The sequence below is a fragment of the Mus pahari genome, chromosome 9 (genome assembly GCF_900095145.1).
Source record: "Mus pahari chromosome 9, PAHARI_EIJ_v1.1, whole genome shotgun sequence".
Taxonomy (NCBI): domain Eukaryota; kingdom Metazoa; phylum Chordata; class Mammalia; order Rodentia; family Muridae; genus Mus; species Mus pahari.
The window spans coordinates 168,241-186,498 of record NC_034598.1 but is presented as its reverse complement, the minus strand read 5'-3'; the positions used below and the strand labels follow the sequence as shown (position 1 = coordinate 186,498).

The 18,258-nt window shown below is 36.3% G+C and overlaps 1 pseudogene; it reads left to right on the top strand.

Moving 5' to 3' along the window:
- Positions 1-3,233: 3,233 nt before the first annotated feature.
- Positions 3,234-11,572, top strand: LOC110326692 (annotated as a pseudogene).
- The last annotated feature ends 6,686 nt before the right edge of the window (positions 11,573-18,258 follow it).

Sequence of the window (18,258 nt, the reverse complement as noted above, 5' to 3'; positions counted from 1 at the left end):
TGTTCATTTTATAGAATAGTCTTAGAGGTATTGGTGTTGTATTTTCATTAAATGTTTGATATCATTTATTAGTAAAAACTTCTTGTCCTCTTTGTTTCTTTCCCATTAATCGGATACTGGATTTGTTTCTTCAATCACTTGAAACAAGGTTTAATATGGCACAGAAATATGATTTATTCAAAGCATTGAGCAGTTTTGACTATCTGTACTCATCACTCTACATAGATGGAAAGACATGCCCTTTCATGAATGAGATATGCAATAGCAAAGATCTTCATTAACCACAGATATTTGCAAGGCAATGTGATATCCATTGTATATCCTGCACCAAAAATCGTAACTTCACTTTCTTCATTACAAAGAAAATTTCAGTCAATTATAGTCGCTTTATTTATGTAGGAAATAAACATTCCACTTGACACAAATATTGGATCAAAATCTGGCAGTTTCTAACTTGATTACAAATAGGATTTTTGACACAATGTATCATAATTGGCATAACATATTACTTCAGGAACACTCAAAGCACATAGCTATGCAGTTTTGATGATGGTGATGATTCTTTCAAGTTGTCCCCTTAAAACCTTTAAACCATAAAACTCAGCTTTCATTAAAAAGAGTCCTATATCTCTTTCAAGCTTCATTGTCTCATATAATGAATCATACTAATATGGAATACCAAAAATAGAATTTCAATATTCTATACAAATTTTATACCTGAAGACCTACACTCTGAATGTTTGAAAGCAGGGTGTGCCTCCCAGCCCTGAGAGCCAACCTGTCTAACAGGAGTTCTTCCGTAACTAGGAACATAGGTGAGGCATTTGGCTGAATACAATTTGGGACCCACACAGAGACCAGCACATGAAGTATCTATCCAGTGCTTTCTGAGCCCCATTGTCCTTCAAGTCTGTTCCTCCAACTAAAACTACAGCAGATCGATATGCCTGCCCCAGACCCCAAAGCCAACCTGGATCCCAGGAGGTCTGCCTGAGATATGCAATGGCAAAGATCTGCATTAACCACAGATATTTCCAGAGACACAGTGATACATGATAGTTTCACTAAGCAGGGACACTGAAGACCTGTCCTAACCAGAGGCAGCACTTCCTGACACCCTGGAGGCCTGCTCAAACACAGGTCACACAACTCTGTCTCCAAAGAGGCCTTCTCTAGTCTGAGATACTAAAGTCAATTAACACCAGAAATGAACAGATGGTGAAAGACAAATGAAAGAACATAACCAATAGAAGCCAATTTAATTTGACATTATCAGAGTTCAGCTCTCTTACCCTGGATACCCAAACACACCTGAAGATCAGGATTCTGACCTAAAATGGCATTTTATGAAGACAACAGAGTCCTTTAATGAGAATAAAATAACCCACTTAAAGAGTGAAAATCATAAGCAAACAAGTAGAAACCCTCAGAGAGGAAACAAATCACTTGAAGAAATATAGGAAAAATACAAGTCAGAGGGTGATGGAATGGAAGGAAATAGACTAAGACCTAAAAATGTAAACAGAAACAATGAAGAAATCAAAAACCTCTTAAGCACCTTCATCAGATTCCAGAAACATACAGGTAAGCTTCTCTTGCCGCACCCATCTTTCCTACCCTCTGACCCCTCTGAACAAAGACAAGTTGCTCTCAGCAGCCTGATATCCCAGAAAGGCCTCCATTCCCCTGCCACCCCTCTACCCACCTTCATCTGATTTAAGGCTTCTGAAACATACAGAACTGAATTTCTGGAAATAGACAGCACAAGGATACCCTTCAGATGCCCACCACACCAGGATCAACAAGGTACACACATTCCCTATACTCAGTACAATAAGAACATCCATGAACCAAAACATTCCAGATGGCTAAGAACTACAGAAAGAACACAATCAACAAACTACAAGGATATATGACACCTCCGAAGAAGACCTACACCAATGCAGCAAGTATTGGGTATTATGAAATGACCTTAATCTAGTAAAGATGATAGAGGCCTTTAAATAGGAAATGAATAAATCTATTAAAGAAATACAGGAAAATACAACCAAATAGAGAGAGGTCTTTAAAAGGGAGACAAATAAATTCCCTAAACACATACATAAAAAATACAATTAAACAGGTAAAAGAAGTGAATACAACTCTTCAGTATCTGAATGTTGAAATCCTGGAGATTGAAAACCTAAGGAATAGTACAGGAACAACAGAGACAACCATCACCAACAAAATACAGTAGATGGAAGAGAAAATCCTAGGCATAGAAGATACAATAGAAGAAATTGATATTTTGGTTAAAGAAAATGGGAAATCTAAAAAATTTCTGACCCAAACCATACATGACTTCTGGGATATTATGAAAAGACCTAACCCAACACTAACAGAAATCAAAGACATTGAAGAGTTCCAGTTCCAAGGCTCAGATAATGTCAACATAAACATAGAACAAAATTTCTCCCCACTTAAAGAAAGAGATGCCTATAAAAAATATAATTAGCTTATAGAACAGCAATTAGACTGAACCACAAAAGTAATTCTTCAGGGCACACAATAATAATAGAAAATCTACAGAAAAAAGAAAGAACATTAAAAGCAACAAGGGGAAAAGGCCACTTAACATACAACCTCTGATAGGTCTGATAGGCAGATATATCAGAATTACACCTAAGTTGACAACAGATACTCTAAGAGCTAAAAGAACCAGGCCAGATATCTTGCAACCTCTAAAAGTACACAGGTGCCAACCTAGACTACTACAACCAACAAAATGCTCACTTACCATCCTACAGGGAAAATAGAAGATATTTCAATACAAATCCTAATTCAAACAATAACTATTCACAAATACAACTCTACAGAAAATACTAGAAGGAAACTCCAAACCATGAAGGATAAATACATCCACAAAAAGAGGGAAAATAAAAAATTCTATACAGACAAAAAGAAACAATGAAAACATGCACACACATACCACCACCACCACCACGACAACATCAACAACAAAATAAGAGGAAATAAGAATACCTGATTTTTAATGTCTTTTAATATCATTGATCTCAATTCCCATATAAAAATACAGAGGCTAACAGAATGAATGCTAAAACGGGATATTTCATTCTGATGCATAAAAGAAACACAACTCAGAAATAAAGATAATCATTTTCTCAGAATAACTGCTTGGGACAGAGGTAGGGGGCACACGGCACACAACTGCTCCATCTTAAAACCTAGCAGACATGAAGAAACTGCATGCTTTCACTATTTCCTTCTCACTCCTGAAGTTTTCTCTCATCTTGTGCAGTTTGACTGAACCTAGTTGCTTTGGGAGGATACAGAGTAATGAAGATAATGATGGAGTTTTGTGAAGTGACTGTGGTTTTGTTCTTTTCACACATGAGGGACCTATAGAAGAAAATTTTTATAATAATGTTATCAGTTTTAGGTAGGTCATTAATTTTGTTTCCTGCTTCAATGTCCTGAATTACAAATATGCAACTGTGTACACAAACTGTGGGATTGTGTTCTGTTCTTCCCAAGTAACATTAGGAATGACTGAAAATTATATAACATAGCAATCACTATTTTAATATTTTCAAATGTGTCACCATTTAGCTTTGTTTTAGTACATTGGGCACCAATTAACATAGCTAATAGCAACAGATGTGCTGAAAGAGTGTGAGAGAGATGAACATATTTCATATAGAGAAAAGATCTCAGTGCTCAGATATCAATTAAAGGATGGCAAAGAATTAGGAAAACTGAGGTTTTAAAAGAAATCTGATTAATTTTTTAGTAAATTGACACAGTAAATTTTACATTAAAATATAACACCAAACTGTTGTGTAAATGAGCCTAAAGGATAATAATCTGATTATCTGGTATATTATATTATTTAATATATTTAGAAATGGATACATACATTTAATGAAAGGTATCTTAAAATTATTGTTGCGTTTGAGAAACTAACATTTGAAAATATAAATAGTCTACAAACATCATGGAACTATCATTACTGAAAAATTTTCTTATTGTGTATGAAATTAGCATTGTAAAAATTAATTATTTTATGTATTTACATTCCAAATATTGTCTTCCTCCTGGTCCCCCATTCCAGAATTCTTTACCCCGTACCCTCTAATTATCCTTTCAGAGGGTGCTCCCCCTCACTCTCACTGCCTCATCCCCACCCCATCCCTCCAGACCCTCCTGTACCTCTCCCTTGCAACCTCCCCCACCCCCCCAGGATCCCTCTTCCCTGGGACATCAAATCTCCATAGGATTATGTAATCCTCTCCCACTGAGGCCAGACAAGTTATTCCTGTGTTAATATGTGCTGGTGGCCACTGACCAGTTCATGTTTGCTCTTTTTTTTTTTACTAAGGCTGGTTATTAATAATAAAAAAATGAACATTTTCATAGTTTGATTTCAAAGGATTTTTCCTATTTTGATTTTTTTTTAAATTTTCTTACTGATTACATAGGAACATGGATAGTCTTTTTTTAAAAAAAATAAACTGATTATAGGACACTTCATACAGACATGTTGCGAGCCATAATGGGACAAGCTAATAACTAGCAGATGATCGTCTTGAAGTGGTCTGCCTCGGATTATTCTATAATCTGTGAGAGGTGAGCCCTTATTAAGCAAGGCTGTGAGGGACTCATTTTAGGAAAGATTCCTGCTATTAATATGTTTTCCTGTTATTATTAAACATATATAACAATCAATAAATAATAGCACATCCCTTTGGAGCAGATCTCTGCAGATCCACAAAGACGTACTGTCTTTTAGAGATGCTATATAGACAAATAGATGACTTAAGTGTTAATGATGATCCTATAAGAATTTCTAAAATTATATTTGTGATTATTAAGCTTTTTTTTTATAATGGGACTGTTATTAGGTCCTTTTCTGATAGTCAAGACTGCAATGAGAACTCTGCCAGTCTAAGTGTCACCAGTTAATTGCTCTTAGATGGTAACCAGACTTTCTCCTACTCAGAGCACATTCCAAGAGGTTGTAAAAAATTAACCAAGGTCATATAAAGGGAACTAATGATTTATTATAGGTGCTAGGACAGAAGATAAAATACTGACTGAGTTTATGTATACAAAATATCACTTATAACTTAGTTATGGTTTTAAACCTTCATTGAACCTGTGGAGCTGAGACAGGTGGTGGATGTTTAGCTAGATAATTACTTCTAATGGATATGCATGTAAATATTCGCTGTTGTAAACTTCTATTTCAATTTATGATTTGATTTTTTGTGTGAATTTATGATGAACTTTTTAACATGTGATTATGTATTCTGAATGATGTTTAAGGACTGAGGACAAAGAGAAGAGTCAGAACTGAGGAACTGGAGTGAGAGGAGCAGACATAAGAACTGAGTTTAGAGAGGAACTGAGCTGAGGAGAAGTTTTTAGACAGAACACTTTTTAGATTAGAAGGAAAATGCAGAGTGAAGTAACTGAAAAGATATAGGTAACAAAACAGTGAGAGAGCAATGTGCAGAATGCAGAGGGAAAGAGAAAAAAGAAGACATCGAAGAGAACAGAAGGAGCAAGCAAGCTTCTTATCATGGGGCAGAACAGGTCCCATGGTAAGGACAAGGCAGGTTTAGTCTTATTAAAAGAAACAAAGTTTTTTTCTCACAAACATGGGTTTAATTCATTTAGAATTAAAAGGGTAGAAGCCTTTTCTTTCTCTATGTAATAAAGATTGGAGCACATTTTTCATCCAGAATGAGTGAGTTCTTTCTGCACCAGTGCTTGGTCTTTTGCTACATATGCATATGTAAGGATGTGTGTGTAAGAGTGTAACTGTGAGAATACAAGCAAGCTGGGCCCAACTGAGTTTGAATGAAAATGAATAAATGAGCATGAATGAAGATGAATATGAATTTAAGTTAGATTATGCATATTTGCTTATGTAAAAGTTTTTCCTTCTTCTAGTGTTATTCTCTCTTCCTGGTTCAATAGGAGTTTATTGCTCCAAACTTCCCCCTAGCCTGGCAAGCAAGAGGTATCTGGACAATAGGGAAAAGGCTCTAGTAATTAACCCTTTACTTAATCTCCAGCTGTTTTAGGATAAGGAGCTAAGGGACAGTTTCTAGCCTCAGAGGATAACAGAAGGCAGGTCAGCTTCAATAGCATAGTAACTTAGACTTAGATAAGTAAACTTTTTATTATACAGTAACCTTAAATTTCTCATAAGACAAAGTCTTACCCCAGAAACTTGTAAGATAAAGTCTTACCACAGAATCTTGTAAGACCCTAAGTCGGAGGGAAGGAAAAGTTCTACTCTATCTGGGGAAAGGCAAAAGATTCTTCTCTCTCTCTTTCTCATTGCTTTCTCCTCAGTGCTTATACATCTTCCACAATACATGATCACATGTTACAAAGTTCATCACAAGTTCACACAAACAAATCAAATCATAAATTGAAATAGATGTTTACAACAGTGAATGTTTACATGTATATCCATTAGGAATAATTAGCTAAATATCCATCACCTGTCTCAGCTCCACAGGTTCACTCAAGGTTTAATACCATAACTATGTTATTAGTGAAGTTTGGTATAGTTTTAATTCATGTGCAAAAATTATTAGATTTGATTGATATTTTTAAAAGTTCTTGAAATTTACTGTTAGGGAGTTGGAGTGGATCCCGATACTATTGAGGAAAGAGGGTGAATATGATTCAAATACACTATGTGAAATTCACAAAGAATTAATAAATTGTTATGAAAAATGAAGTAAACTTTTTTCTTTGGGATACCTCACCCTGGATGATATTTTCTAGTTCCATCCATTTGCTTAAGAAGTTACACGGAGAAAAGGTTCTCTAACATGTAATAAGGACACATGCTCCACTATGTTCATAGCAGCCTTCTTTATAATAGCCAGAAGCTGGAAAAAACCCAGATGAACCTCAACAGAAGAATGGATACAGAAAATGTGGTACATTTACACAATAGAGTACTAGGCAGCTACTAAAAACAATGAATTTATGAAATTCTTAGGCAAATGGATGGGTCTGGTGGAAAGCATCCTGAGTTAGGTAACCCAATCACAATCGAACACACATGATATGCACTCACTGATGAGTGGATATTAGCCTAGAAGGTTGGAATACCCAAGATACAATTTGTAAAACACATGAAACTCAAGAAGAAGGATCAAACTGTGGATACTTTGATCCTTCTTAGAAGGGGGAACAAAATAATCATGGAAGGAGTTACAGACACGCGTTCAGAGCTGATACTGAAGGAAAAACCACCCAGAGACTGCTCCACCTGGACATAGACAACTACCAAACCCAGACACTATTGCAGATGCCAACAAGATTTTGCTGACAATACCCTGATATAGCTGTCTCCTATGAGGCTATGCCAGTACCCAGCAAATACAGAAGTGGATGCTCACAGTCATCTATTGGATGGAGCACAGGGTCCACAATGAAGGAGCTAGAGAAAATACCCAAGGAGCTGAAGGGGTCTGCAGCCTTATAGAAGGGGCAACAACATGAACTAATAAGGGCTAAGAGCTCCCTGGGAATAAACCACCAATCAAAGAAACACATGGTGCGACTCATATCTCTAGCTGCATATTTAACCAAGGATAGCCTAGTTGGCCATCAATGGGAGGAGAGGCCCTTGGTCTTGTGAAGATTCTATGCCAAGTATACCAGGGTCAGGATTTGGGAGTGGGTGGTTTGGGGAGCATGGGGAGGGGGAGGTGATAGAGGATTTTTGGAGAGGAATCTAGGAAAAGGGATAGCATTTGAAATGTAAATGAATAAAACATCTAATTAAAAATATATTAAAAAAATCAAATCATAAACTGAAATAGAAGTTTACAACAGCGAATGTTTACATGCATATCCATTAGGAGTAATTATCTAGCTAAACATTCATCATCTGCTTAGCTCAACAGGTTCACTCAGTGTTTTAAACCATAACTAAGTTATTAGTGAAGTTTTATATAGATAAACCCAGTCAATACTTTATCTTCTGTCCTATCACCTATAATGAATCATTAGTTCCCTTTATATGACCTTGGTTAATTGTTTTACAACCTCTTGGAATGTGCTCTGAGTAGGAGAATGTCTGGTTATCATCTAAGAGCAATTAACTGTTGACATTTGAGAGACCAGTAGTGTTCTCATTGCAGTCTTAACTATCAGAAAAGGACCTAATAGCAGCCCCAGTATAAAAGAGCCTAGAAATAATTTTAGTAATTCTTATAGGATCATCATTAACGCTTAAGTCATCTATTTGTCTGTATAGCATCTCTACAGGACAGTATGTCTTCATGAGTCTGCAGAGATCTGCTCCGAAGTAGTGTGCTATTACTTAGTGATTGTTATATATGCTTAATAATAACAGGAAAAGCATATTAATAGCATGAATCTTTGCTAAAATGAATCCCTTATAGCCGTTTCTTAATAAGGGTGACCATTATATAGATTATATAATAATCCAAAGCAGGCCATCTCAAGACAATCACCTGCTAGTTATTACCTTGTCCCATTATGGCTCCTGACACAGCAGAGTCTTTGTTTTCTGGTTTAGTCTCATGAAGAGAATTCTGGTCAAGCATAGGAAGCTTAAAATGATAAAAGTACAAAACATATGTTTCAAGTAATAATAAATGGATCCCAGAATATGAAATGAAGCTGAATCCTTTGCTCAAGGAAATACAGATATTAAGGGTGTGGTGATCTCAGGGCAAGTTTCCACCAAGATAATCTTATTGTTTATGTTTGCAGTGGAACAAGGAATAATTTGGACTTAATTTGGAATGCACAACAATCTAGAAATGAAGGGCACACTTCTGATCCAGATCTTGAGGCTAGAAGACACATGCTTTTGATCTGGATGTTGAAGAATAGTGACCATGAAAAGTATAGGCACTGACATGGTGGTAAAAAGATTGAATTCCTGGAGTCAAAGACCATAAAATCTCTGAGTTCAAGCCCAGTCTGGGAAAGAACAAGTTCTAGGTGAAGAAAATCTTAAGCCCAGTCATGGTGGTAAATACCTTTATTCCTAACACTCAGGAGACAGAGTCATGCAGAGCTCTGTGTTCAAGATCAATCTACAGAGCAAGCTTCAAAATTAACAAAGTTGGAAAACAGAAAGCTGGTAATAGAGTAAGGGGGGCCATTCCACCACCAGCAAGTGACAGAATTCAGCAGCTTCAGCCATGTGGCTCTGGCTTTAGAGTGATGAATACAAGGTACTTCTGGGACAGTTGATGCTGGTTAGCTAGAGCTAAGATATTAGCAGTGAATAACAAGAGACCAACATTAATGAGGTGAAATCTTCTGGGAAGTGGTTTCTGAGATGACAAATAAGCTGTCTTCCAGAAATAGCCAAGGTAGGAGCTTGAGCTACAGCTACAATAAGTAAAGTGTGAGAATCGCCCAAATGATACTGATTTTGAAGGTATGAAGTGGTCACAGACAGCAGCTGAGGATTGGCATTTGAGATAACTGGGAAGGCTATTGGTAAAGGTTCAGTCTCAATTGTAGTTGATGTCCAAGACCTAAAGGAGTCATTCAAAGAAGTTGAGATTTGGTACTATGAAGAGAGTCTATGTGTGGGTATTGGTGAAGCCTAGTTGCAGAAGTTCCTAGAGTACTGAGGATGCCAGTACCATTGGATAACCACCAAGAACAGCAGCAGCAGTGGAGTGGAGTTAACCAGAGCCTAGAGTACTACAGAGGGCAGTGCTGGAGAAGTGACACAGAACCCTTAGAAAAGCCAAGAAAATCATTTGTGGATCCTAGATGTTGGAACAAGAAGCTGTGACATTGAAGTTGACTTGGAGACCCAAGATATTAAAGATGTCTGATTCTGTGGAATTAGAAAACAAAGGCTATTGTGTAACAGTTTTACTTTATAGGACTGTAATCTAATTCATGGATACCATTCAGAGATAAAACAACTATTTATGGATTTTTGTCAAAGTAAAAATTACTGTATCAGAGTCACTTATTTGTGGGAAATCTTAAGTTGTATTCAACGCTAAAGATGTTCAATTTCCAAAGCTTATTTCAGGAAAGGTAGCATCTACAAAGTAATTTATCCTATCTTGAAGTACAAAGTTTAATGCAATTGGAGAGAAAGTTTCATGTTTTAAACATCCTTAATTGTCCTTATGCTTTTTAGAATACCAGCAAGAAGATATGAGGGTTTTTTTTGGTAATGTATTTTGCAACTGATGAAATCAACAAGAACCCTTAGCTTTTACCCAACATGTCTTTGATATTCTTTCTCATTGTTGGCATGTGTGAAGATACATTGGGTTATATAGATGAAAAATATTCTCCACAAAAAATAGATTGGATTTTATTAATTATAACTGTGGAATACCACAAACATGTGACATACAAATTACAGGACCGTCATGGACAACATCCTTAAAACTGGCAATTAATTCTAGGAACCCAAGATGAGAATGTGTGGCACTGGATAAGTTAACATTTTTATATAGGTACCTTGAAAGAAAACTTGGTCAGGATGGATTTATGTGTATGCTGCTTTACATGTATTGTAAAGGATTAAATAATCAAAATGTAGATATAGTGGAGAAACCGGCAAAATGTTTTCTAGAACATTCAGACTTGTCAGTAATAGTCTAGAATCTAATAGTAATATATCTGATATTTATAGGATAGTCTTACTATCCTTAATTGGAGTTCTGAAAAGTAAGTAATGTTACTTGTATATGAGTCTAAACTTCCTTACAATCATATTCCTCATTTGGATGTTTCATCCTCTTTCTTCATCCATAGGTTTTCTTTGAACCATTTAATCCTAATCTGAGTGACCACAATCAGTTTCCATACATCCATCAGGTAGCCACTAAGGACATGGTCTCCTTGATGCTTCATTTTAAATGGACGTGGATAGGCCTGGTTATCTCAGATGATGAACAGGGTATTCAATTTCTTTCAGGCTTGAGAGAAGAAATTCAAAGACATGGAATCTGTTTAGCTTTTGTTAATATGATTCCAGAAACCATGCAGATATACACGACAAGTGATGAAATATATGATAAACAAATTATGACATCATCAGCCAAGGTTGTTATCATTTATGGTGAAATGAACTCTACTCTAGAAGTCAGCTTTAGAAGATGGGGATATTTAGGTACTCAGAGAATCTGGATGACAGCTCATAATGGGATGTTATCACAAATGAAAAAGATTTCATTCTTGATTTCTTCCATGGGACTATCACTTTTGCCCACCACAATGGCAGGATTGCTAAATTTAGCAATATTTTTTGTAAACAATGAACACTTCCAAATACCTAATAGATGTTTCTCAGACCATACAGGATTGGAATTATTTTAATTGTTCAACCTCTAAGAACAGAGTTAGGAAAATGGAATATTTTGCACTCAACAACACAGTGGAATGGATATCACGACACGAAATTGACATGGTCCTGAGTGAAGAAGGTCACAATTTATATAATGCTGTGTGTGATGTAGCCCACACCTACCATGAACTCATTCTTCAACAAGTAGAGTCTCAGAAAATGCCAAAACTCAAATGAGTATTCAATGACTGTCATCAAGTAGTGTTTCTTACTTTTCATTATCCATATATTTATCAATGTGATATTTCAAATGGTCACAGAGAAACTCACAATCATTTGTTAGATATTATTCACTCAGACTAAAACTTACTTTTCTTTTAAAACTTAATATTATTTGTAATTCATTTATAACTTCCATATTCCATTCTCCCCCCCCACCCCCCACCCTCCCACTGCTTCACATTCCACACCTCCTCCCCACCACACCCTGTCTCCACATTGATGCCCCCACCCTCCAACCCATCTGACTTCTATACTCCCTGGGGCCTCTAGTCTCTTGAGGGTTAGGTGCATCATCTCTGAATGAAAATAGACCTGAAAGTCCTCTACTGTATGTGTGTTTGGGGCCCCATATCAGCTGGTGTAGGCTGTCTGTTTGGTGGTCCAGTTTTTTGTTTGTTTGTTTGCCTTTTTTGTTTGTTTTTCTTTTTTGAGATAGGGTTTCTCTGTGCAGTCTTGGATGTCCTGGAACTCACTCTGTAGACCAGGCTGGCCTCAAACTCAGAAATCCTCCTGCCTCTGCCTCCCAAGTGCTGGGATTAAAGGCGTGTGCCAACACTGAGCCTGGTCCAGTTTTTGAAAGATTTCGGAGGTCCAGATTAATTAAGATCTCCCTTTTCCTCAATTTCTTTCAGCCTTCCCTAATTCAACAACATGGGTTAGCTGCTTCTGTCCATTGGATGGGTGCAAATATCTGCAACTGACTCAGCTGCTTGTTGGGTCTTTCGGAGGGCAGTCATGATAGATCACTTTTTGTGAGCCTCAGCAATAGTGTCAGGCCTTGGGACCTCCCTTTGACCTGGATCCCACTTTGGGCCTATCATTGGACCTTCTTTTCCTCAGGCTCCTCTCTATTTACATCCCTGTAATTCTTTCATACAGGAACAATTATGGGTCAGACTTGTGACTGTGGGATGGCAACCCCATCCCTCAATTGTTGTCCTGTCTTCCTTCTGGAGGTGGGCTCTATAAGTGTCCTCTCCCTACCTTCAAGCATTTCATCAAAGGTCACTCCTTGTGTGTCCTGGGAGTCTCTCACCTCTCAGGTCTCTGGTGCACTCTGGGGGGTTTCCCAACCTCCTATTTCCTGAGGTTTCCTGTTTACATACTTTCTGCTGGCCCTCAGGGCTTCAGTCCTTTTCCCTCACCCAATACCAGATCAGGTTCCCCACTTCCCATGCACTTTCCCCCACAAGTCCCTCCCTCCCTCTCTCCCCACTTATGATTGCTTTCTTCTCTCTCCCAAGTGAGATTGTGATGTTCTCACTTGGGCATTAAAGCTTCTCGAATCTATTGAATTCTGTGGAATGTAACTTGTGTATTCTGTATGTTATATTTTTTTGTTTTTGTTTTGGCTAATATCATCTTATTAGTGAGTACATACCATGCATGTCCTTTTGTGTCTGAGTTACTTCATTCAGGATATTTTCTAGTTCCATCCATTTGCCTGCAAAACTCGGGATGTGCTCATTCTTAATAGCTGAGTAGTACTCTGTTGTGTAAATGAACCACAATTTCTGTATACATTCTTCTGTCATGGGACATCTAGGTTGTTTCCACCTTCTGGTTATCACAAATAAGGCTGCTATGAACATAGTGGAACAGGTGCCTCTGTGGCATGGTGGGCCATCTTTTGGGTATATTCTCAAGAGTGGTATAGCTGGGTCTTTGGGTAGATCTATTTGCAATTTTCTGAGGAATCTCCAGATTGATTTTCAGAGTGGTTGTACCAGTTTGCTATCCCACCAGCAATGGAGGAGTGTTCCACTTTCTCCACATCCTCTCCAACATGTGTTGTCACCTGGGGTTTAGAACTTAGCCATTCTTACTGGTGGAAGGTGGAATCTCAGGGTTGTTTTGATTTGTATTTCTCTTATCACTAAGGACTTGGAACATTTCTTTAGGTGCTTCTCAGCCATTCAAGATTCCTTAGTTGTGAATTCTCCGTTTTGTTCTATACCACATTTTTTTTTTTTTTGATTGGGTCGTTCGGTTTTTGGAGATCAGCTTCTTGAGTTCTTTATATATTTTTGATATTAGCCATGTATTGAATGTGGAGTTAGTGAAGTTTTTTTTTTTCCCCAATGTGTAGGTTGCTGATTTGTCTTACTGACTCCGTCCTTTGCCTTATAGAAGATTCCCATTTTTATGAGGTCCCATTTATCAGTTGGAGTTGGAGTTCTGTTTAGGAAATTTGCCCCGTGCCAATGAGTTCAATCTTTCCCACTTTCTCTACTATTAGATTCAGTGTATCTGGTTTTATGTTGAGGTCCTTGATCCACTTGGACTTGAGCTTTGTACAAGGTGACAAACATGGGTCTATTTTCAACCTTCTACATACAAACAGCAAGTTAGACTACCACCATTTATTGAAGATGCTTTCTTTTTTTCCATTGTATATTTTTGGCACCTTTGTCAAAAATCAAGCAACAGTAAGTATATGTTTTCATTTCTGGGTATTCAATTCTATTCCATTGATCAACATGTCTGTCTCTACCAATATCATGCAGTTTTTATCACTATTGCTCTGTAGTAAAGCTTGAGGTCAGGGATGGTGATTCCCCCTGCTGTTCTCTTTTTGTTAAGAATTGTTTTTGCATGCCAGAAAGATTTTACTGAAAGGACTCTGATATAGCTGTCTCTTGTGAGGCTATGCCAGTGTCTGGCAAATACAGAAGTGGATGCCCACAGTCATCTATAGAATGGAACACAGGGCCCCCAATGGAGGAACTAGAGAAATTACCCAAGGAGCAGAAGGGGTCTGCAACCCTATAGGTGGAACAACAATATGAACTAATCAGTACCCCCACAGCTCATGTCTCTAGCTGCATATGTAGCAGAGGATGGCCTAGTCGACCATCATTGGGAAGAGAGGCCCCTTGGTCTTGCAAACTTTATATGCCACACACAGGGGAACGCCAGGGCCAAGAAGTGGGAGGGAGTGGGTAGGAAAGCAGGGCAGGGGGAGGGTATAGGGTACTTACCGAATAGCATTTGAAATGTAAATGAAGAAAATATCTAATAAAATATATGAACAACAAGAAAACTAAAAAAGTAAATAAATAAATATTTTTACTTAAAAGAAAAAAAGAATTTTTTTTCAATTCTGGGATTTTTGCCTTTCCATATGAATTTGAGAATTGCTCTTTCCATATCTTTGAAGAATTGGTTTGGGATTTTGATGGGGATTACATTGAATCTATAGATTGCCTTTTGTATGATGGCCATTTTTACTATGTTAATTCTTCCAATCCATGAGCATGGAAGATCTCTCCATTTTCTTATATTGTCTTCAATTACTTTCTTGAAAGATTTGAAGTTATTGTCATACAGGTCTTTCATTTGTTTGGTTAGAGTTACCCCAAGATATTTTATGCTATTTGTGGCTATTGTGAAAGGAATTATTTCCCTAGGGTTTTATTTTTAATTTTTTTATTAGATATTTTCTTCAAACAAAAACAAAAACAAATCTGTGTAATTCCATGCATTTTTGGATTACGCATAATGACATATTCTCTAAATCACAGGAATCACAGGAAGTTTGAGGAGATTTTGTAAACATGAGTAGCATACAATAGTATATGAACAACAGAGCATACTCAACTTCAGGCTCACTGTTGCACGTAAGTCTGCCCTTCCCTACACTAGACTACTAGACAATGGAAGACATACTGGCCCAGTGTTCAACTCAGTCTGACTGATATGCAACATTTATGACCTTTTCAACTTTTGTCTAACTATGGAAGTTCTGAGGAAATCCATTGTGTTCATACATATGGCTGTTGACACATAGTCTGGTCCAAGTTGTCAAGGAGAAGATTGTCCTTGGAATTTATACCATGCATATGAATGAAATCATGGCACCTGAGGATAGAAAACATGATCTCCAAAACATGTTTTCAGAAATATGTTGGTCATAACTTTTTCAGACCACAGATGCAGAGCTTGAGGTGTGAATTTTCTCTGTGTATCCAGGGAGCATGGCATAGGATGAATGGAAAGGAGCTGTGAATATAATAAGTGTATCCCCAGACATAAGAAGCCTTAAAACAGAATCATAGGTGTAAATGTGTGTATGATGTTTGTCTTCATAGGAAACAGATTTTACAACATCTCCATCTTAGATCCTAGCAGACATGAAACAGCTGTGTGCTTTCACTAGTTCTTTTTTGCTCCTGAAGTTTTCTCTCATCTTGTGCTCTTTGGCAGAACCCATTTGCTTTTGGAGGATAAAGAATAGTGGAGATATAGATGGAGATTCTCAAAGTGAGTGTGGTTTTCACCTTTGGACAATGGAGGAGCCTTTTGAAGACAATATTTATAAATTAGTTTTTAATTTTAGGTAAGTCATTAACTTTATTTCCTGCATCAACGTCATTAAATAGAAATATTTAGCTGTGTACACAAACTGTGCATTCTGTCCTGTTCCTCCCCCTGTACTTTAGGAACCACTGAAAAGTAATTATTACATCAATTACTATTTTAATACTTTGAAATGTGTTTAGTTTAGTTTAGCTTTAATACATTCAGTTCCAGTTAATAATGCTGGACAATGAGGTAGTATGGAATCCCTATGTTGAGTCTTTGTTGATATCATATCTTGAAAGATGTCTCTTCATCTGCCTTGAATACACAATTCCCACCTTTGAAAAGAGCTAAATAGGAAGAGACTGCATCACTGCCTATACTCACTTGTGTGCCAATGATTCCTGTATGAGCATGCATCTAAATGCCTTCATAAAAATGTTATCTAACTTTGATCTCCAACAATTGGTCATCAGTTCATACATTGAAATATTTGTGTATATGTTGGTCTACTATACCTGATTACATGGATAACATTACATATATTCTGGTGAATATACATATACTTTGCTTTAAAAAGTCTTTAAATGAGCCCCATCCTGCATTTCTGGATTTGATACTGAATGTGGAAAAAGATCACCAGGCTTCATATTCTGTTACCAGAATAATCTTTTGTCCAATTACATAAATGCCCAGGCACACATTAGGCTTATTAACAGTATCAGATTGAGGGGCAATATTTATATTAACTACTGAATGAATATAACATTAGAGAAAATCCAGGAGAATAAATGTACTTCTTGTGGATAAAAAGGTGTTCTCAATGTGGCTATGAAGTTCTGAGATCCCAAATGTGAGATGTTATCATTTGAGGCTGCAGATCATGAAGGAAGGAGTGTTGAAATCACCCAACTTTTAGCTAATCAATGTGCCTGCGACCTCTTTCTTTCATGAACCAAGATTTCTTGTGCTTTTCTGCTGTGATCCTCATCCCATCTCTTATTCAATTTTCACATCTTTGATAATTAAAAGAATACATTTTTCAATTGGTAGCCANAGTACACTGTACACTTTGATAGTGATGGTTGTTTCACATTATTATTTTTCTGTGTTAGTGAGTAGGAATTTCATTTCTGATGTAGTCTGCATTTTCCCAAACCTCATTGGAAAAATAGTGGAAATTCTCATTGGTGACAATTTTAAAAGCCATAATAAGTATTAAAATTACAAATATATGAGCTGTGTCAATGCACTTTTCTGGATTAAATAGAAAAACTTAGTGACAAACTCTCCATTGAAAAATGCATATTTCAGCAAAAGAGCACGTTTGGTGTTTTTACTCTTGATAAGAGATAATAGCTAATAGGAACAGATGAAACGCCAACTGTGCTGTGTCAGAGAAGATCTCTGTGCTCAGACATTACTTAAAGGATCTCAAAGAATTAGGAAGACTGAGGTGTTAAAAGAAATCTAATAACTTTTTACAAAATTGACATAGTAACAATACAATAAAAAGTAACAATAAATTGATGTGTGAAAGAGCCTAAATGATAGTTTTCTATTTACATGGTATATTCAATCATTTTATATATTTTGAAATGGATAAATAAAATTAAATGGAGTGTATGTTAAAATAATTATTCTGTTTGATGATATTAATAGTTGAAAATATTAAAAGCATGTTCTAAAAACATCATGGAAATATTCATAATTTTCTCTCTATGAATAAAAATTTCATTTTATTAATATTATTTCAAGAATTTTTGCTATTTGAAAATATGTAAAATATTTTTAATGATATATTAATTTCTTTCCTAGAAACACTGATAATCTTTATTAAGTCAACTGATTGTTAGACAATGTACGCAGATACATAATGTGTTTTGAATACTCTCACGCTATGTTAGCTAGTATCATATAAGGACTTTTGAATATATTTTTAAGGATTCATATTTTAAAATTTTGTGCTCTTTTTACTATGCTTAATTCCTAAAGAATATTTGTATTGTTTGGAACAATTTAGTACTCAACTTTAAACATAAGATCCTCAGCTATGGATATATTTTAATACACCTGAATGCTAGTTTTAGGGTACAAAAGGATATGAATACAAAAGTTGAACTAAATTTAGATGTATTATTTGATTCTCAAAATATTCAATATTATTAAGATGTTTGATATATAAAATGCATTTAAATAATTAAAAATTTAAGGAGAATCTAATATGTTTTTCTGGTTTGGTTGATTCTTTGAATAGTTCTTTTTGTTTCCACTTGGTTGATTTCAGCCCAAAGTTTGATTATTTCCTGCCTTCTACTCCTCTTGGGTGAATTTGCTTC